We start from the raw sequence: 22,436 nt of genomic DNA, 5'->3' as shown, positions 1-22,436 counted from the left end.
AGCTCCAAGGCCATGAAAACTAATGACAGTACTGATTGCTTAGAAAAGTGTGAGAATTCTTCTTTTGCGCCCTCTACAGCTTTTGGTTGGTGAGGAAAATGGCAGAATCACAGAACCTTACAATGAGAATTGGAAGATCCTGGAGAAGACATCTAGTCCAACTCATATCTTCTACTGCAACTTCCCCTTCAGCCTTTCTTTGAAGATCTCCAGTGAGGGGCTACTCACTACCTCCTAAGACATCCCATTTGGATACCTCTAATTGTTAGGAAGTTTTTCCTTAGGGTCAGAGACTGCCTCTTTTCATTCGCTACCCTTTACTCTTAATAGATAACAAATCAAATCTCCCTTCCATAGAAGAGGTTTCTGATCCTAAAATAAAGCAAAATTTGAATCAATTGACAAATATGTATTAATACCACTGTGTGCTGGGCAGTGTGCTGGGGACTAGAGATTCAACAGATGAAACAATTCCTACTGGCAAGCAGCTTAGGTTCTACGCATTGGTTACTGGTAGTCTGGGACCAGAATCAACCAGAGCACAGAGGATAAATAAAGGAGAAAAGATGACAATGAAGAATCAGATCCAGGGCTAAGACATAATGAGAAGTATGAAATTGGTTCAAAATGTACTATAGTAATATTAATGCAGATTGGGAGTTGCCCCTGGATTGTGGCAGGGGTCTATGGGCAGGGGCTTTAAAGAAGGGGATGGAGGGATTATATATAGGGATGTCTGCACTATCACAGAGGTGAGATTGTGGGAGGAAGTATAAGTCCTATGTAACCTCTTCGAGTTGATGCATTTGTGAGCATATGGCATTCCCTGTTCCTGTAACCAAGCCAGGGCACATAGGAGAATAAATCTCTTTTTGAATCCATCCTTGAAAATCTTGAATTCTACGTTACCCTGAAGCTACAATCCTGTGTTTAGCAGAAGGAGGCTATGACTAGAACACAGGGTTCAATAGCTAGCAGACTTTGTTCTGAAGTGTTGGAAAATTGGTTCTATTTTCCCACAGTATAATTAAATACACATCAGTGTCCCAGTAGGTTAACAGTCTGGTATGGTGACTGCTTTCCTCTAATCTGTAAATTGAAAATCTGAAGGCCTAAATTCTTTCCCCAAATCAGCCGCACACTAGCTGTGCGACTTCAGGCAAGTCACTTAATCTCTCTGAGTCAAAGCACTTTTATTGTTCAGTAGTGTCCAACTCTTTGTGACCCCATTTGGAGTTTTCTTGGCTAAGATACTGGAGTGGTTGGCCATTTCCTTCTCCAGCTAATTTTATAGATGAGGAACTGAGGCAAACAGGATTAAGTGACTTGCCCAGGGTCACACAGCTAATAAGTTTCTGAGGCCAGATTTGAACTTGATTTGAGTCAAAACTTTCAGACATCTCTTCAATGTTGGTATGACATTTTGAATGTGCTCAGCACTATGCCTTGTCCATAATAGGATACAGTAAACATTTGTTGAATTAAATTGACCAGGGAGGCCAGCTAGGTGGAACAGTGAGTAGAGCACTGGCCCTGGAGTCAGGAGGACCTGAGTTCAAATCTGGCCTCAGACACTTGACATACTTGCTAGCTGTGTGACCTTGGGCAAGTCACTTAACCCCAATTGCCCCGCCTTCCCCCCTCCAAAAAAAATTGACCAGGACTGAATCTCTATTACCCTGGACTAAACCAAAGTCTTCTTGACTCCTTGTTCAACTTTTCCCTATTCTGTGAGCCATAAAGGGAGGGGCATGACTAATTTTATTTCTTCAATTCAACAAGGAATTTTTAAGGATAGTGGTGCCCTTGACTGAAGTAGGGAAGTGTGGAAGAGGGATGAAGGGAGGAAGAGGGGATTATCACATAATTAATTTTGGATATGTTGAGTTTGAGTTGTCTTTTGCAAATCAAGGCGGAAATGCCCAGAAGGCATTTGCTGTATCTCCCTCTAGGCCATGCCCACTAACTGTGGGTGTTGTCCAAGAGCCTGTCCTGGGTCCTTTTCTCTTCTCTCACTACCCTTAGGAATCTTCTCAGCTCCCATGGTTCAGTTATCATCCCTGTGCAGATTTTTCTCAAATCCATTTAACTTTTCTCCATACCTTGAGTCTTGTAGCAGTTCCCTATTGGGCATCTCAAATTCAACATGTCCAAAAGAGAACTCATTATCTTTCTCCTCAAACCCTCCTCTTTTCCCAACTTCACTAATTATTGTTGAGGGCACAACCATCTTCCCAGTGATCCAGGCTCACCACCTCAGTGTTGTCCTTGACTCTTCACTTACGCTCACACCACTTACCCAATTAGTTGCCAACCTTCACAACATCTATAATATATGTCCCCTTCTCTCCTTACACACACTGAGGGCAGACCCTCATCTCCTCACTCTCCAGATGATCTCCTTGCCTCAAGTCTCTCCCCATTCTAGTCCATCCTCTATTCGATGTCAAAGTGATCTTCCTAAAATGCAGGTATAAAAATGTCACACACACATACACACACACACACACACACCTCACAGAGTAAACTCCAGTGGCTTCCTATTACTTCTAGGATCAAATATAAAATTCTCAGGTTGGCTTTTAAAGGCCTTTAGAACCTGGCTCTCTTTCCATCCAGTGACGTTGGCCTCCTTGCTGTTCTTTGTGCAAATATTCCAGCTCCTATGCCTTTATACTGACTGTCTCTCATGCCTAGAGTGCTTCCTACTCACCTCTGCTTCCTGGCTTCCATGGATTCCTTCAAGACTTACCTCAAATGCCACCTTCGGCAAAAGGCCATTCCCAGTCTGCTCTCCCCTACACCCCTGTATCAGTAATTAAGGTGGGACTATTTTTTTTATTGGTTTCTCCTTTGGAACACTTATTCACTCAGGTGCCCTTGATGAGTCCGGCCTTTGTTGTTGTCCTCAAGGCAAAGCCTAGTTTACATGGCTTTGAGTCTCATGTTGTGATGCCCTTTGACCCTGAACAGGGTATATAAACTCAGAGGTTGGCATTTTGCCTTTGGGGCTCATTCATGAAAGGAGTGTTGAGACTCTGGACAAGCCGTTGTAACTAGCCCCGGACTTTGCTAATCTAGACCCATTGGTGCTTCTCTTTTTTGGTAACTATGTATGAGACGTCTTGATTAGACAAAGCCTGTCGAATGTTGTTCTTTGATCTGTTGATAGTTTTTGTTTGTAATTTCTATTTGTATTTCCTCTGGAGTTCAGGGTGCTGGCTTTTTCCTCCTGAACTGAGTGAATGATATATGTATGTTGGATTAACGTGAGATTGTTAACCCCTTAAAGTTACTTTCCTTAGAAAAGCAGATCAAAGAGTACCTCGGGGCCTCTGCCATAATGGTGGCTGGAAAGCAGGGACTTGCGTGAGCTCCCTGTCAGGTCCCTCCAAAAACCTATAAAAACTGGCTCTGAACAAATTCTAGAACTGCAAAACCCACAAAATAGCAGAGGGAAGCAGGGATCCAGCTCAGGACAGCCTGGATGGTCACTGGATGAGGTCTATCACGCACGGTGCTGGGAGCGGAGGGGAGCAGAGCAGAGCCCAGCGTGAGCCTGGACCAACCAGACCAGGAGCCAGGTGGAACAGGCCCTGGTGCCCTGAGTCACTGAGCTGTGGCAGTTACCAGACTTCTCAACCCACAAACACCAAAGACAACAGAGAAGGTTACTGGGAAAAGCTGCTAAGACAAAGTAAAAACAGTTCGTGGTTCGGCGACGACCCCAGGGGCAGTGGGGGTAGTGCAGCTACAGAACTACAGCTGCAGTTGCTTCTGACCCCAGGCTCACCTGGTGGGAGGAATTAAGTGGTGGATCAGAGCAGGAGTGCAGTGCCAGCTTAAGATCTGAGTCAGGTCCAGGTTGGTGGTTCTTGGGGAAGGAGGAGTGCTGGTGTGGCAGAGCTGGCTGTATAGAAATAGCTCTGAAAACAATGGTGCATCCCCTCAAGCTTGGAACAAAGTACTCTTTACTCTACAAGCAGTCATACCCCGACAAAAAACTCAAGGGTCAAGTACGTTGACTGGGAACATGGCCAGGGAGCAAAAACAGACTCAGATTCAGTCTCAGACTTTGGAATCTTTCTTTGCTGACAAAGAAGACCAAAACATACAGCCAGAAAAAGTCAACAAAGTCAAAGAGCCTACATCAAAAGCCTCCAAAAAAAACATGAACTGGTCTCAGGCCATGGAAGAGCTCAAAAAGGATTTGGAAAAGCAAGTTAGAGAAGTAGAGGAAAAAGTGGGAAGAGAAATGAGAAGGATGTGAGAAAACCATGAAAAACAAGTCAATGACTTGCTAAAGGAGACCTAAAAAAATACAGAAAAATACACTGAAGAAAACAACACCTTAAAAAATAGACTAACTCAAATGGCAAAAGAGCTCCAAAAAGCCAATGAGGAGAAGAATGCCTTGAAAGGCAGAATTAGCCAAATGGAAAAGGAGGTCCAAAAGACCACTGAAGAAAATACTACTTTAAAAATTAGATTGGAGCAAGTGGAAGCTAATGACTTGATGAGTAATCAAGATATTATAAAACAGAACCAAAGGAATAAAAAGTGGAAGACAATGTGAAATATCTCATTGGAAAAATCACTGACCTGGAAAATAGATCCAGGAGAGATAATTTAAAAATTATTGGACTACCTGAAAGCCATGATCAAAAAAAGAACCTAGATATCATCTTTCAAGAAATTATGAAGGAGAACTGTCCTGATACTCTAGAGCCAGAGGGTAAAATAGAAATTGAAAGAATCCACCGATCACCTCCTCAAAATGATCCCCAAAAGAAAACTCCTAGAAATATTGTCACCAAATTCCAGAGCTCTCAGGTCAAGGAGAAAATACTATAAAGCAGCCAGAAATAAACAATTTGAGTATTGTGGAAAAATAATCAAAATAATCCAAGATCTAGCAGCTTTTACATTAAGGGACCAAAGGGCTTAGAATACTATATTCTGGAGGTCAATGGAGCTAGGATTAAAACCAAGAATCACCTACCCAGCAAAACTCAGTATCATGCTCCAAGTCAAAATACGGATTTTCAATAAAATAGAGGACTTTCAAGCTTTCTCAGTGAAAAGACCAGAATTGAATAGAAAATCTGACTTTCAAACACAAGAATCAAGAGAAGCATGAAAAGGTAAACAAGAAAGAGAAATCACAAGGGACTTACTAAAGTTGAACTGTTTTGTTTACATTCCTACATGGAAAGATGATGTGTATGATTCATGAGACCTCAGTATTAGAGTAGCTGAAAGGAATATGCATATATATTTGTGTATGTATATATATATATATATATGTGTGTGTGTGTGTGTGTGTGTATGTATACATGACAGAGGGCACAGGGTGAATATGAAAGGATGATATCTAAAAAAATAAAATCAAATTAAGGGATGAGAGAGGGAGAAAGGGAGAGATAGAATGGGGTAAATTATCTCACATAAAAGTGGCAAGAAAAAGCAGTTCTGTGGGAAGGGAGGAGGGGGCAGGTGAGCGGGAATGAGTGAATCTTGCTCTCATCGGATTTGACCTGAGGCGGGAATACCATACACACTCAATTGGGTATCTTTACCCAACAGGAAAGAAGGAGGAAGAAGATAAAAATGGGGGACAATAGAAGGGAGGGCAGATAGGGGGAGGAGGTAATCAAAAAGAAGCACTTTTAAAAAGGGACAGGGTCAGGGGAGAAAATTCAGTAAAGGGGGATAGGTTAGGAAGGAGCAAAACGTAGTTGGTCTTTCACAACATGAGTATTGTGAAAGGGTTTTTACATAATGATATGCATGTGGCGTATGTTGAATTGCTTGCCTTCTTGGCGGGGTGGGGGGGGGAGAGAAGAGGGGAGAGAATTTGGAACTCGAAGTTTTAAAAACAGATGTTCAAAAACAAAAAAAAAGTTTTTGCATGCAACTAGGAAATAAGATACACAGGCAATGGGGCATAGAAATTTATCTTGCCCTACAAGAGAAGAAGGGAAAAGGGGATGGGAGGGGAGTGGGGTGACAGAAGGGAGGGCTGACTGGGGAATGGGGCAACCAGAAAATATGCCATCTTGGAGTGAGTGGGAGCGTAGAAATGGGGAGAAAATTCGTAATTCAAACTCTTGTGAAAATCAATGCTAAAAACTAAATATATTAAATAAATTAAATTAAAAAAAATAAAAAAAAACAACAACAACAAAAAAAAAGAAAAGCAGATCAAAGAACCTGTGCTGGCAGCTCTTGTTTCTGGTCTTGTTGTGTCTTACACCTCAACAGCTGCTGCTAGCCGAATTGTTGCTACATCCCCTTACTTTTACCTTCCATTTACATGGTTTATATTTTATATATACATAGTTGTGAGAATGTGAGCTCTTTGAGGGGAAGTACTGTATTTTTTCCCCTTTTTTTTGGTATCCCAGGTGTCTGGCCCATAGCAAGGGCTTAATAAATACTTCTTAACTGATTGACATATTGACTGAACACCTGGAGCCCTGGAGAAATAGACCCAGCCATGTAGATTTCAGAATTTTCTGCATAGAAATAATTGAACTCATGGGAGCTATTGAGATGGCAAAGATACAGGGAACAGTAAGAGAAGAAAAGAGAACTAGGACAGTCTTGGAGGACATCCACAGTTAGAGGGCATTCTACAGATGATGAGCAACAAAAGACACTGAAGAGTAGTCAGACATGGAAAGAACAAGATCTCCATGTCCTTCGAATCGGAAATGATAAACAAAATGAAGGAATACTTCATAGGGAACTAATATTTTGGTTGTTTTAGCATTCCTACAATCAAGTCAATATCAGATAACAAGAATTAAGGACCCACATGTGTATTGTGCAGCTTAGAGGGCTGTACAGATCATTCTCCTACAATACAACCAATATCAGATAACAAGTACCAGAGACCCGAGTATATATTGTTTTGCTCTCGGAGCTGTATAAAGCAAATCAAGAATATGCTTTTCTTTCTACTATGTTCCCCCATCCCCCAAGACTGCATGTAAGGAAACCTGGATTTCTTTTCCCCCATAGACCATATTTTACAGATAGGAACAGAAGATCAATATTCATTATGACAGATCTGTGAACTGGCACTGGTCAGACCCTTAGGCAAGTGGTTTTCTAATTAAAGCACCTTATAGGTTTTAATTTGAGCCTTTTGAATGGGCTATTTGCAGCAAATTACCCTTGTTCATTAATCTCCTTGCTCTGAAATCGAGACCATCATAAATGTTAATCAGTTTATCGAAGGAATTCATAGATCATTAGAGCTAGAAGCACAATTAGACATCACCTAGTCTAATACACTCCTTTTAAAGAGGTGCAAAACAAGACCCAGAGTTTAAAGTTACTTGTTCCAGGTCACCCAGGAAGGGGCAGAATCAAGATTCAAACTGCTTGTCTCCTGACAGTGTTCTTTCTGTGACACTGCTGTTTTTCAATAATCTAAATGCTGACTAGGTTCTAGGCTCTCTACAAAGAATTCAGGTTAATATAGTCTTTGCTCAGTGGGCTCATGATTTAAATAATTCATAATTATATTGCAGTTATGAGTCTTGCCCCAAGGAGTCAAGAAAATTGTACTAAGAAAATTGTGAAAAGAAAACTCATTAAAAAATAATGAACAGATGAAAATGTCAACATTTCTGAAGACCACGAGCAGGATTTCCTCAGTGTTCATCTTGTCCTTGGCAAGTCGACAATTCCCTGTCCCTCTGTTTTTCTGTTAATCACAAGTCAGTGTGGATTTGGCTTGTTTACTTCCTTGATCTGTTTGTCGATGTTCACACAGCTTTGGGAGAGAGGCAGCCGCTTTCTTGTTTCCTTTCTAAATGTTGAGACAGTGATCAAGCAAAATTTTTGTAAAGTCAAGTTAGTCAGTGGCTATTTGTCTATGCAGAAGGCTAAATGACATTTCGTAAGCAAAAAGTAATTCAAGAAGACTTTGGTACTTAGTTTTACTCCTTACACTAAGGCACCACAGACAACCCACTTCACCTATCTGAGAGCAATGTTGTTCCTCCCTACCTCGTAGGATTGTACAGAAAATTGTAGGATCACAGATCTAGAGCCTAACAGGACCTCCTCAAGTGAAATAACAAATGGAAAAAAATATTTTGTAAATTGAAAAGGACTATGGATATGCAAAGCATTATTATTAGATCACTTCAGAAAGGATGGGATTGTTCTCAAGAGAAACAAATCATTTCTATGCTTCCAATTCCAATTGTCTCTAGCAATGGGTCACTGACAACCTAGGAAAAGCTCTTAGCTAGGAAACGTTCAGCTGCTCCGAACCGGCTTTTGCTGAGTTTCTGTTGAAATATCACAATTGGGAGTGTTTTTTTAGAAAGAGGGTTTTTTCCCCCCTAATGCCTCCACAGCATACTCCATCTCCCTAGAATTAAAATTACCTCCGAGGGTACTCCTTCACCCCCTGCTGTGTACTGCCTTAGTTCTCAGCAGTTGCAACCAGCCTTATGTTTTCTTGATTAGATCTAATGGGATTTTATTTGTTGTTTTTTTCCCCTTCCTTTAATATTAATTTACAATGAAGGCTCTGGAAACAAGGTTGTTACTGTACTGGGCCTTAATCCAATTAGGGAATTTGGTGCTTGGCTTAAAATCAAATCTCTTTTTCTTTTTCTTAACCCCACTGATTTCACAGCATCCAGCAAATGCCTCCCGGCGAGGCTGGTGGCAGCAGGCAATATATTATAAACACATTATATTCTGCAGTCCATAGAAGACTACTTTTCTGACTCCCTGGCTAAGTAATAAACAGATGTTCATAAGCAAGCCCAGTTTTCCTTTTTGTTTTTTTAATCACTATCTGAATTGGGATCAGTAATGGTCAGAGAAATGATTTAAACCATGTCTCTATACCACTGAGCTCCCTTTTTGCAGGCAACTTTTGTTTTCAATTCTATAGCAATCGGCTTTTAAGAAACATTTCTAAAGCAGAGGTATTAACCTCATTTGTGCCGTGGACTTCTTCACAAGTCTCATGTAAGCTACAAACACCTCAGAATGAATGTTTTTAAATATAATAATAAAATGAAATACATAGGATTTACAAAAGAAACCAATATATCGAAATACAGTTACCAAAATATAAAAATAAAAAAGCAAGTTCACAGACCTCAGGTTAAGACCTGTCAGACAACCACAGCAGTTTCTAGTGATCAACTGTTATATGAACAATCAAATTTAACTATTAAAATGCTTGAAAAAATGTTTGTGTTACAAATTTCATTACATTGGCAGATGTAATTTAATAAGAGAAAAAGAACTCTAGACCTGACCTGTCATCCTTGCTCTTCCATTAATGAGTGGTAGGACTTTAAGCAAGTCATTTTAGTTCTCCTGGCCCCAATTTAGTCATCTGTAAAATGACATCCTGAAGATGTTGGTACAGGCTGAGTTGTCCATCCAGTCCTTTTTATGTCACAATTTAAAATATGTATATTTATAAAAAGTAAGCTTATGAAGTATCCTTCATTAAGCCCTGGTACATAGGAGGAATGTAGGAGAAAGAATGGTCAGAGGACTGGATTCAGGGTCAGAATATTCAAGTTGGAGATTTGGCTTTGCTGCATACAAGCCATATGACCTTTGATAAGTCATTATATTTCTCTGGTTTTCAGCATCCTGATCTGTACAATCTGTACATCCTGATGATTTCCCAAATGCCTTTTGGCTTTAGCAATCTATGCAGCTATGATTCAGGAGTGGGCTTAACTTGGTTCAGATGTTTGCTTTAATATTAGGAAGCTATTCCAAATCCTGTGAGATCACAGGAAGTAAATCAACCAGAAAGGCTAAGGAAATATGCAGATGTTGTGGGCTGTGGGTCACAGGGCACTGTGCCCTAGGGACTACAAGCTCTGATTCCCAAATATAAAGGGAACACAGTAAAAAGTAAAGCTCCAGGGAGTAGGAGGGCCCTCTACCCAACCCACCCACAGGCTTTGCATTAGAATAGGGTTTTTATTGGCAGTGACCAAGGCATGGGATGTCCACCATGGCAATGCTGGCAAAAAAAAATTGCATGGTATAGCTCCCATGATCCCAACTCACTACTCCTTATTTCATAAATGCTTTGGACTACCCTGCCCACTTTGGGTTCAGGGAATCCCAGATAAAGTCTATTTCCACTAAACCTTCTTATCTGCTCTGTTAAGCCCATAAGACTGGGCAAAGAACACAGGGGTAACACAAGTGATGGGGGAAGGATTCTTTTTCAGGTATGAATTGAACTGGAAAATCTCTAAAGTTCCTTCCAGTTCTGAGATTGTAAAGAGAAAATGCTGTCATGGGGCATGGGTTGGTGGGTGGTGTGGAAAAAGGGAATAGCAAGGATTCATCCACATAATCCTAACTGGCAACAAATAGAAGTGATTTTCAATAGTACGCGTCCCCCTCTACCCATTCCTGCTGACACTCTGCAGCTGTAACTGTGATCACATAGAGCTGTTTCTGGAATCCTGCATGGAAGAAGTCCCCAGTTCTGACTCCCTCCAAATAGGTAGAGTGATACTTCAAAACAGCAGGGAAAAGGGGATCCAGCAGAGGGATGTGATGCTATCAGAAGCCTGAAGGTTGGGAGGTCCTTGGGCTGGGCTTCTTCCTCCCAGGACACTAACAAGGGAGAAGGAAGAAGGCATGTTTCCTCCCTCAATAAATCTTCTGGCCTTGTGGTCTGTCATCATTACCATATCAAACACACAGATAACATCATAAACACATCTGCTAGGAGGAGTTTGTTCTATTACCCAATGGCATGTCTTACCTCTCTCATCTATTTCTCTCTCTTCTCTCTATCCCTATCAACAATCCATAACCTCAAGCCCCAGACATTTTCCTGAAGCCCTCTGGCTTTAGGGACACTAGGACTAATCTTTCAAGCAGGGGAGAGAACATTTGAAAGCACTGTTCCAGGAACCCTCAGATGGACAGTATTGGAAAGTAGCACTGGGAGCCTCAGCCCTGTGCTAAGTAAATGAGGAACAGGGGGCTCCAGCTATAGAGGAGTCATCACCAATGCCTTTGTTTTTTTAATAAGTGTATTTGGCATTCGGTGAGAGAGGACTGAGAAGCAAGCTATATAATATGTGAATACAAAGTTAAGGAAACTGATTTTGTTTGTAGCTTATGGAATTGCTTTCATTTCTTAGAATCACAGATGGTAATAAGGAAAACCATCAACATTGGCATGTATGTGGAAACTAGCAAAGAAAAAAGAAAAACTCTAAGAACTTGATTTGTCTGTACAAAGGTTATGGTGATCACAGCCATTCTTATATCAATTGAGTTGAACAGGCATTTATCAACAACAACTATATATTAGTTACTGGAAATACAAAGACCAAAACAAAAATTTAAAAAAAAAAACCAGTCTCCATCCTCAACATAATTATGATCTACCTATCCTTTTTGCCTAATTATGATGGGGCACAAAATCAGTCATATGTATTATAAAATCTATTACAGTACCTTGCACACAGTTGGAGCAAACTAACTGTTGACTCAGTTGTCAGATTGAGTCTAAATGTTGTTTGATTATATCATTAAACTCTGCTCATGACATTCCCTCTCCCACCTCTGCACCTTCTCTCAGGTTGTTTACCATGCCTGGAATGCACTCACTCCCTTCTCAACTCCACTCTGTACAATCAGTCTCTGGTTTCCTTCAATACTCAATTCCCATGGCGCCTTCTCTTGGAAGACCCTGCTGATCCCCCAGTTGTTAGGGCCCTCTCCTTGGGGATTACTTTGTATCAACTTTGCATATGTCGTGTATTTACTTTTCTGTGTAAACACCATTTCCCCTCAATAATCTCCATGCACAATGCCTGGCATGTAGTAAGTGCTTAATAAATGTTTATTGAATGAATTAACAAACAAATGAATGCTAGGTCTTCAGAACTTGTTGTCTACGTTGCATGGTAGCATAATCATATGCTCAAAATACAAAAGAGAAAACAGAGAAAACACTGCTAACTAAGAAAAGTGAGTATATGTCCATGTGGCAAAAGGAAATAAAGCTCACCAGGCCTGGACTCACTGACAGTAGAAGTCTCAATGGCTGCTATAGACTGCTAACCAGTCAATAAACCTGCAGTGTTGCATATTAACCATGAAGAAAGACAGTTGCCATTTTAGCTATGATGGAACATTTTATAGACCGTGTACATAGACACTGTCTCTGGGGCAAAGGTAGAGGGAGTCTGAGGAGAGCAAAATACTTCAGTGAAATGAACCACCAACCTGACATAGAGCCAGCAAACCATACATCTGTTAGTCAGTTGGATAACTTGGTGTCCACCATTGGTTATGGCACAATAGCAGGTGCTGATGAGATACAACTTCAGACTTAAGGCAGCATACTCCAGACATTCAGTTATCAGCCTAACTTTCCAGGCCAACACAAAGCTAATTCACCTAGCCGTCTGTGAGACAGATTCATTTGTAACTTGGGACCCATGATGCCATCTTTTCTCCAAAAGTTAAATTATAAAAACCTGAATTGAAAGCACTCAACCAATTAACCCACTGGGGAAAATCTAGATACAAGTGAGTTTTTGTTCATTTAACAACTACAACAAGACAATACTGATTGATTAAGCACAGACAGGTACAGAGAATACAAAGACAAAACTGTCCCTGCCCTCGAAGAGCTTCCATTCTACTGGAAATCAGTGAGGAGGATCCTAATGGGGAAAACAGGCTTCCCAGTATGCTCAACTGGCCCCAGGAGGCAGAGTTATAATTCATGTTCAATGACATGTTGAAGGGATGAATCATAGGAAAACAGATATCTGTCCAAGTAGGTTATTTACAACTCTGACAGCCCAGGGATGAATCTATGGAGAAGCCCAAAGAAGGGGAAGAGAAGGCAATTACTTCCACCCTGCCCCCAATCCATCTCTATTTTTCTGAGCAGTCCATCAAAACTTTAATGATTCAAACCATTTAAAGAAGGACCTGTCTGAATTATAGGAGGGCAGATGAGGAAAGGAGTAGAGGAAGAAGGAAGAAGTTGATAAGCAAAAATAGACTATTGCAGGTATTATCACTACAAAAACAAAATCTATAGTTAAATAAAGATCAATGAATTTTTAAATCTATAGTAATAGTTACTATGAAGCTACATATTCTTGATTGTGCAGCTCCCCATAAGGAGCAGCCAAGAAAGCCAGCCGTGATCACAACTGGTACTTGTATAGTGCTTTACGTAAGTTGACCCACACAACAGCCTGGTAAAAGAGGCAGAGTAGTATCATCCTTGTATCACACACAAGGAATACGAAGCTCAGAAAGCTAACATGTCTAAAGTCACACAGGTAGTAAATACCAGAACAAGGATTTGAACTCAAGTTGGGTATCACTTCCAGCTGTCCCACAGCTGTTCTCCCAGGCAGTATTATCAGGTTGCTTGCTTTCACCAAAACCATATACTTCTGCTCTGTTCTTCCGCCTTCAGAAAAGACACACAAATAGAATGATTACATAATCATAAATGAGGACCACAGAATCATAGATTTAGGATCTAGAAAGGACAGAGAGACTATCTAATTTAAATCCTTCATTTTTGCAAAAGAGGGAACTGAGGCAAAAAAAAAAAGGTAAAGTGATTTTCCCAAGGTCACACAGGTAGCAAGAGACAGAACCAAATCTCTTCTGACTCCAAGTCCCATCTCTTTCTGATATACCATTCTTCCTCCCATACATGACACTTTCTCCTCTGCAGAGGAGGGGCTTGACAAAATATATCTTTTACTATTACCTTTTATAAATACATGCATTTTGAAAGCATGATCAAGCAAGAAGATGGATCAGGCAAAAAAAAGGAAGGGTAACTGATAAACAGCCAATAATGTCTTTGTGATGTCAAGAGAAAGTAAGAAAGGCTCCCAGCACATTGGATGGATCTCCTCTTCCTGATCCTGTGAGTTACATAGGACAAGCAGGCATGGATGGGTTGTTATCCATCTGAATCATTGGAGAGAAAACCGACAATTCATCACCGAGTCATAGGAGTATGGGACAACACATTTTAGATGCTAGAAAATTCCATCTAAAAGAAGGCATTTATTTTGCTAAAGTTAAATCCTATGGGTTACAATCATAGTTGAAAGCCTCCCCTGGAAAGTCACATGCCGAGGCACAATATTCAAACTTGGCTTGAAAAAACATTCACCAACTCTTACTAGAAGTCTTTGCATAGTATTGTCGATAAGGCATTCACACAAAACAATCGCTCACAGCAGCATCCCAATGAACAAATAAATAACTCCTGAGTTCCTTTGAAAGTATCCATTAATCTAACCTAGGTAGATATCCTCTCTGAAAGCATGAAGAGCCACCCATGGTACCGGCTTGATGATCTATTGCAGCTGTTAATTTCTAGGGCAGCAGCCTTCTCATCATTTATCTTAATGTGCAACTTGAATGCACAGAATTCACTTGTTTTTTTTTTTCTGGTAGGTGGGGAGGAGCCGATGAGAAGTACATGGCTCTGTAACTAGATCTTTCTAATGCCTCTTGCATATTTATCTTGTTTTGAAAGGACTCTAGCTAATGTTTTCTCCCTCCCCCTTTCAAGGTCTACTGATTTATATGTGCTCAGATTTTCCAAGGCCAGTCCTTTCTAACTGGATCCTTATCAAAAGCTATTTCTGCAAAGGTCATCACTACTTCCTAATTCCTTTAAGCTCATTTTTCTTTTTAATGAACCTTGGTTTTTTTTTTTAGGTAGTGTCCAACGACTGGGCTATTTTAAAGGTATCATTCATTCTGTGTCCCTTATCATTAATAATAGGATATCTCAAAAGTCTCTCCACCTACTCCCTCATGCCTGGAAATGCCTTGCTCATTCTCTTAGACCTTAGCAGGCACTGATAACAGTTTAGCTTCTCCTCACCTGCATTATGCCTAGCTTAAGGCAGCTCGTGGTAAAATCACAATAAAGAACTAGATTCAATTGGACTATTAATTATGTTACCACAAAATGCACAATCTCCTTCCACATGTTTGCAATTTAATACTTCTAATTGGGGACAACCCTCTTCCTTACATTGCTTTTCACCTTTTGACGTATACAACACAGTGAGGAACTCATCTTCAGTTTTCCGGCATGCAGCAGGAGGCCCATGAGATTGAGACACGTATGTGGAGTCTTCTGAGAGGTAAATGAATCTTAACAAAATTCAGTGGGTCCAGTGAGCTGCATGTCATTTAGCACTTAGGAAGATGGATTAAGAGAAGACATGCTTCTCTTTACTTTTTTTAAAATAATTCTGAATTGAATAAACACCAGAAATAAAAAAAAAAAGAAAGAGCAGTTCCATATACGAAGTAGAAGAGAAACAGAGAATTGCGTGTGGAACCACAAGTCTCCATTATGTACAGCTTGCTTTTGTTTTAAAGTACATAATAAATTCAAAATGCTATTTTCAAAGCTATATAGCTTATCTGTGTTTTCCTGTGAGCTTCCTTCTGTTCTATTTTGTGCATTTTTAAATTCTTCAATGACTCTCTTTTCTATCTTGTATTCCTCTTTTTTGTTGGAGGAGTGGGGGGAGCAGTATGCACTGGTATATTTTAAGCACCCTACTCCCCAACCCCAATCTGCTATTTACTTCTCAAAATGAAGACAAAAATTCAGGAGTGCCACACCCCAAAACAAAGAGAATCAAAGGCTTGAAGCTGAAAGTAGCCATCTTGTCCAAACTTCTCATTTTACAGATAAAGAAACCGAGTACCAGAAAAGAAAGTGACTTTACCAAAACGACCTAGGATCTAATTCTCTGTCTCCAAAGCCACTGTACCGTGCTGTGTAGAAGCTTTGGGAAGGACCAACTCAGCAGACACACTAACGCTGAGTGAAAGGGCCCCTGAACTAGCAAGTTTTGTGACATTTCCACTTCCATGAAGACCTAGAACACTTACTACTATGAGCTTTTAGAAGTCTACCTTTCCTTTTGGGAATACCCACTCAGATCTCATCAGACTCTCTCACCTTCCCCCTAGTCTTCCTGCCTAATCCTTCTTTTCTTTCCCTCCTCTGAGCAAACCAACCCTCTCTTCCATCCCCACCCTTGTAGAAGAAGTTCTGAGTGCTATTCCACTCTGATCCTCAGGCCTACTCCCTCCCTTGCCAAAAGTTGTAGGCCTATGTAGGCCCCACAAATGTGAGACACCAGCTACAATCCATCATCATTCGTCCTTACCATTTTCCCTACTATAGCACCTTCCAAAGTCTTTGCTGTCTTCCCTTTAGCTGAACTCTCCCACGTATGTTGTTTCTCCCAATTAGAATGGGAACTCCTTGAGAGCAGACACCATCCTGCCTTTTCATTCATATCTTCAATACTTAGCACAGTGTTTGCACATAGTAAGTACTCAATAAATGTTACATAATTCATTTATTCCTGTAACTCTCTGTTTACTACTTTAAACCCTTGTGTCACAGGATCTCAGGCATTCAGAGTTGGAAAGAACCTCAGATGACATCTAATCCAACCCATACATGAATAAGAATCCCTACTACAATATGTCTGAAAAGGGATCATCTTCCCTTTGCTTGAAGACTTCCAGTGAGGGGGAATCAACTACCCTCCAGGAAAGTCCACTCCACTCTGGGATAGCTGTAATCATTAGGAAATCTTCCTTCACATAAAGTCTAACTCTGACTCTACAACTTCCATCCGTTGCTTCTACTTATTTTCTCTAGGACCCAAAAGAGCAAGGCCAGTCCATCTTCTACCTGACAGTCTTTTCATATACTTAAAGACAGCCTTCCTTCCCCTCCGTAAGTCTTTTCTTCTCCAGGCGAGATGTCATTACTAATTGAATCATTCTCTGTCTTCATAAACTACAAAATACTGAATGAAGAGGGAGTGGATAGTGATGTCCCAAGCCTTGGTGTTTAGGGGAAAGAAAAAGCTGGGACAGAGGAAACAAGAACAGGAAATGCTTGGGGATAGGGGAGAGATAAAGGATTTATATCAACAGAAGAGCTACATGTAACTATGTGGCTCTAGCCCAGACAAAAGAGCCAAAGTTTGACTTGAAGAATATGTTATTATCAACTTCAGTGACACTGTATGTGTTGACCATGAACTAAGCAACACTCAGTCAAAGTCACTCAGATGCTGGATAGTGTGCTTGCTGCACTGGAGAGGAGAGACTGAGCCAAAATCTCAAACTAGAATCAAAGTTATCCATGAGATCAGTTTAAAAGAAAAGGACTTGAGAAATAAAGGCACATAAACGTGTGAGATCACACATGAGCCAGGGGAGAGGTGAGAGGAGATGGCCAGCATTATTGTTCAATAACAACTTATTACCCTGGTCTCTGATTTCTTTTATTTAGGGAACTACCAATAAGGTAATTCTTTCTACCAATGCAGATCAGCACCTGCTCTTCAACTTACAGTATTAGAGAGTTACCTGGGTCACTCAGAGGTTAAATTACTTGCCCAAGGTCCCACAACCATCATGTGTCTGAAGTGGGACTGGAACCCAAGTTTTCCTGACTCCAAGTCTGGCTCCTGATCCGGCATACCAGGTGAGAAGAACCCTTGCTCTAAAGCATGACTTCCACTCTCCATCTTCATAACACACACTAGAAGAAGGTGTTTTTTCTCTAGTAATTTACCTTAATGATGCCCAGAGGAAGGGTTGTTCTTCAACAACAAAAACCCGAAAAGGAGCAGTCACTTGCTTCTTTCTTTCTCAGTAGAGACTGATTGAAAAAAGGGTATCAGAACCAAAATGCATGCTATACTGCTGTCTTGTCATTTGGGCATACTTGCTAAATTAGCCAGACAGGTTATTTTGATCTTAGTATCTAAACCCAGAGCTTAGTTCTTCCATTTAGGACTTCTGCTTACTACACAGGAGTAGCTGCTATTATAACTTAATTAGAAGCATAAAATCATGAAATCATAGAGCTGGAAGGGACCTGAGATGATTTAGTCCAAACTCATTTTAATATATGAGGAAACCTAGACCTAGACTATAAAAATAATCTAACATGAAAACAGCTCAAGGATGAAAAGTATTGCAGGGGTGAAATCGTTAGGAGGGGTATATTGTTATAATTCCCCCACCCAACTCACCTGAGAAAAATGAATCAGACTTTTAAATAGACTCCTTCCCCTTCTCAAAAAATGAGTGAAGTGATTGTAAAATAGTATTTCCTTTATAATAAAAAGTGGGATGTTCTACAAGCAACTGTAAGCACAGTAGCCTAGTGTTTAGTAAACCCAAAGATCCCAGTTATTGAGGCAAGAGGTCACTAGTCTACAAAAACTGTTGGGAAAATTAGAAAGCAGTCTGGTGGAAACTAGATATAGGCCAACTCATACATATGCTAAGATAAGCTTCAAATAGGTACATAATTTAGACATTATAAACAAATTGGAGGAGCAAAGGGAAAAGTTATATCTATGGATAGGGAAAGAGTTGACCAAACAAGAGATGAAGAAGATCACAGAAGATAAACAATTTTGATTATACATATTAAAAAATTTTGCACAAACAAAATAAATGCAGCTAAAATTAAAAGAGAAACAGGAAAATGGGAAAGACCTTTGCAGCAAGTTTCTCTGATAAAGGGCTAATTTCTAAAATTATGGGAAACCGATTCAAATTTATAAGAATAAGAACCATTCCCCAATTGATAAATAGCCAAAGAATAGGGGCAGTTTTTAGAGAAAGAAATACAAATTATCCATAGCCATATTTTAAAAATATTCTAAATGTCTAATAATTAGAAAAATGCAAATTAAAACAACTCTGCACATCCCTGCAATACTTTTCATCATTGAGCTGTTTTCATGTCAGATTATTTTTATACTCTGAGTCTCACTTTCCTCTTATGTAAAATGAGTTTGGACTGAATCATCTCAAGTCCCTTCCAGCTCTATTATCCTATGATTTTATGTTTCTGATTAAAGTATGATAACAGCTACTCCTGTGTAGTAAGCAAAAGTCATGAATGGACTTTTACACCTTACAATCATCACGTTGGCAAAGCTGGCAAAAAAAGGAAAATGACAAACATGTGGGGCTGTGGGGGAAAGGGCATTATTTTACTCTTGGTTGAGCTGTAAACTGTTCCAGACATTCTGGAAAGTAATTTGAAATTGCATCTAAAAAGCTATTAAACTGTTCACAACTTTTGACCCTAGACGTACTGATACCATTAGGCCTACACACCAAAGAGATAAAGAAGAAAGGGACCCAGTATCTTCAAAAATATGTGTAACAGCTCTTTTGCAGTGGCAAAGAATTGGGAACTGAAAGGGGCATCCAGCAACTGGGGAACAACTGAACAACTTATGGTATACAAATGTGATGGAATACTATTACACTATAAGAAACAATGAAGGGTATATAGTTTAAAAGAAACTTCCAAATTGGAGGTTTGGCTCCAACTTTGGGTCCAAAGATCCTCTATCGTACTCAGGCTTAGAGTTCTCTAGTAATTCCCACTTAATTCCTTTATGGAGATCCAAAACCCATTTCAGGAATGCTCTGCCAAATAAGCTCTACAGAAGCATGCAACCCCAAAAGTCCCTGTCTTCCCCCAAGAGTTCCCTCCCTATGGGGCCCCAAAATGCTTTCAGTCTTGCCAGGCTAAGGATTCTGAGCAAGTATAAAACCTAAGTCTAGAGGGCAAAGTCATTGTCTTTCTTTTGTGTGGTTCCATTCCTATCTCCAAAGTTCAGAAGTAAATTAAGTATATTACAGAGCAGATTTATTTTCCTATGAAACTAATGGACCTAGTATTCATTATACTAGTTCCACAGTTTTCATTTCAACTTCATGAAATGAACAAGGACCTGCTGTAGGACACAGGAAATTCAAGGATAACATTTAAAGCTCCCAACATTTAGAATGAAACTAAACAGGAAAAAAGCAGGTCTACATTTACAATAAATATAGAGTAAAGGGTACAATGAATAAATAAATCCATTGGACCATTATGAAAAGCCTGTGACTTTAAACTCAGCACTCTTTCCACAGCATTCCACCACTACCTTCTTTATAACAATAAATCCTTCAAGAGAAGAACCCAGGGAATAGAAAATAAGATATTCTATCTACTTGGTGGGGAGAGGGAGAAAGAACAGCTTCAGGAATATCCAAAGAGCATAATTATCCCCCTTCCCTTGGTATCAGACAGGTTATTATAACAATAACAACTCCATTATAGTAGCTCAGCAGTTATAATGCCGGTCACCTCAGAGGTTGTTCTGACAGCTTAGACTAAAGGCTCATCCTGCTCTCTGCTCTGTCACTCCAAGGTTATCCCTAGATGATGGGGCTCTAATCCTAGGATTTAATGATTATCAGTGGAAAAGCTCTTCTGCCAAAGGCATCCCTAAGGCAATGACCATCAAAGATGGACTTGTAGCCTGTCATAGTCAAGAATCTCTTTTCATTTACGTCTTTTGATCTTGGGTTTACTGCTCTTGCAAGTTATATTTAGAAGCAGTTTTTCTCTTTTGTAAACACCTACCGAGTTTTCACCCATTTCTCTCTGTATGTGACAAACTCTCATGGTATATGCCAAACATTCTGGGATAGGGATGACAGGCTGACCCCTGACGAAGCAAAAACACCTCTGATAAGAAACCTGAAATTTAAAAACTGGACCTCAACCCATCACAAAGTAAATATCTATGTACTGTGACTAGGATTGTCTGGCCTTAAAAAGGACACTTTTCTTAAAAAGCAGGCCTCATTGCATCTCCTTGAGTTCATAGATTTAAAGCTATAAAGGACCCTAAACATCATTAGGTCCATCCCATCAACGTATAGAGGAGCGAGGTGACACCCAGAAAGGTGAAATGATTTGCTCCAGGGCTGAAGACAACTAATAGTTTAACATATAATTTTTTTTAGTAGCAAGGCCAGGATCTGGACTCAGGTTTTCTTGCCTCAAATCCAGCATTTTTTCACGCCCTCATGCTGCCCTACCCTATGCAGCTGCATAGCGTCAGTCCCCAGCTTCGGTGAAAGGTCTATCTCCCTCTCCCTCTCCTCATTCCTTCCCTCCCTTCCTTTAACCTAATTTTAACTTTTATAAGGCACCTCATGATCACACCCTCAAGACTTGTTCTCCCAGGCTCTCTATCAAATGATCTCACTAACCTTTCCAAAGTGATAGAGAATTGTGCTACGCTTCTGTTACATATACACACACACACATGCACCCTACACTAAGACTACTGACGTTTCTCCTCCTTTGCAGGGCATCATCATTGTCCTATCCTCTCTTTGTGAATCTGCCTTGGACTCTCTTTGTCTTGACTCTTGATAATTTCAATTTTTCTCTCTCTATGCTGTCTCTACGATATCAACAATTTTCATAAATTGAGTTATGATTTTTATGCAGATGACTCTCAGATCTTCATATTTATCCCTGATGGTTCTCCTGAGTTCCAAACCTGCATCTCCAACTACCTGCTGGATATTTCTACCCAGATGTCCCATAGGCCTCTCAAATTTAACATGTCCAAAAAAAGAGCTCATTATCTTTTGGGGTGGGGGATAAAAATCCAAAATCCATCCGTCTTTGAAACCTCCCTCCTTCCCATTCTTTTAATCAACTGGGTTCACAGAGTTGCAGTCACCCTCAACATTTCACTCTCCCTTATCTCCTATACCTCAACTGCCAAGTTTTGTTCACTCCACCCCTCAATATCTCTCACATTTATCTCCTCTCCACTCATTACAGACACTTAGTTCAAGCCCCACCACAACTCATCAGGACTGTGACAATGGCCTTGTAGCCTTCTAATTGGCCTCCCGGCCTGTAGCATCTCCCTTCTCCAGTTCATCCTCCACGTATCCGTCAAAGTTATATTCCTAAATGACCAGTCTGACCATGTCATTCCCCTGCTTTAAAAGCCCCAGTGGCTCCTCATTGCTTCAAGGATAAAATATGAACTTGTCTATTTAAATTTCTTCCCAGTGTGGGTTGCACCTGCCTTTCCAGGCTTATTGCACACATTACTCTCCTTCATGTACTGTATCATCTCACTAAACCACCCTACTTGCTGTTCCTTTACATGACGGTGCATCTTCTGCCTCTGTCCCTTGACAGAGAATATCTGCCACTCCTCAAAGTCTCTCTCTCTTCATCTCCAGCCTCTTAAAAGCCCCTAGTTTCCTTCAAGATTAAGCAGAAATGCTACTTCCTAAAACAAGCCTTTTTTGAGTCCCATAGTTTTTAGCTCCTCCCGTACCCCATCATTTTTTTATTTATTTCACATGGGTCCCATCAGTGCATAGTCACATATATGTAAAGCTATTACTCCTGCCCTGCCCAGTCAAATAAAATTCCTTGAGGGCAAGGAATATCTTTTGTCTTTGTATCCTCAGTACCTAATAACACCTGGCACATAGGAGACACTAAATTA

The 22,436-nt window shown here is 40.3% G+C and overlaps 1 protein-coding gene across 3 annotated transcripts in view; it reads right to left on the bottom strand.

Annotated features, from left to right (window-relative positions):
- Positions 1 to 22,436, bottom strand: part of SV2B (synaptic vesicle glycoprotein 2B) — a 212,228-nt gene that overhangs the window by 91,445 nt on the left and 98,347 nt on the right. The window lies entirely within an intron of this gene.

Source organism: Trichosurus vulpecula, chromosome 8, assembly GCF_011100635.1.
Source record: "Trichosurus vulpecula isolate mTriVul1 chromosome 8, mTriVul1.pri, whole genome shotgun sequence".
In the NCBI taxonomy this organism is placed as follows: domain Eukaryota; kingdom Metazoa; phylum Chordata; class Mammalia; order Diprotodontia; family Phalangeridae; genus Trichosurus; species Trichosurus vulpecula.
Note: the sequence above shows the minus strand (reverse complement) of the source record. Positions and strands in the feature narration are given on the sequence as shown.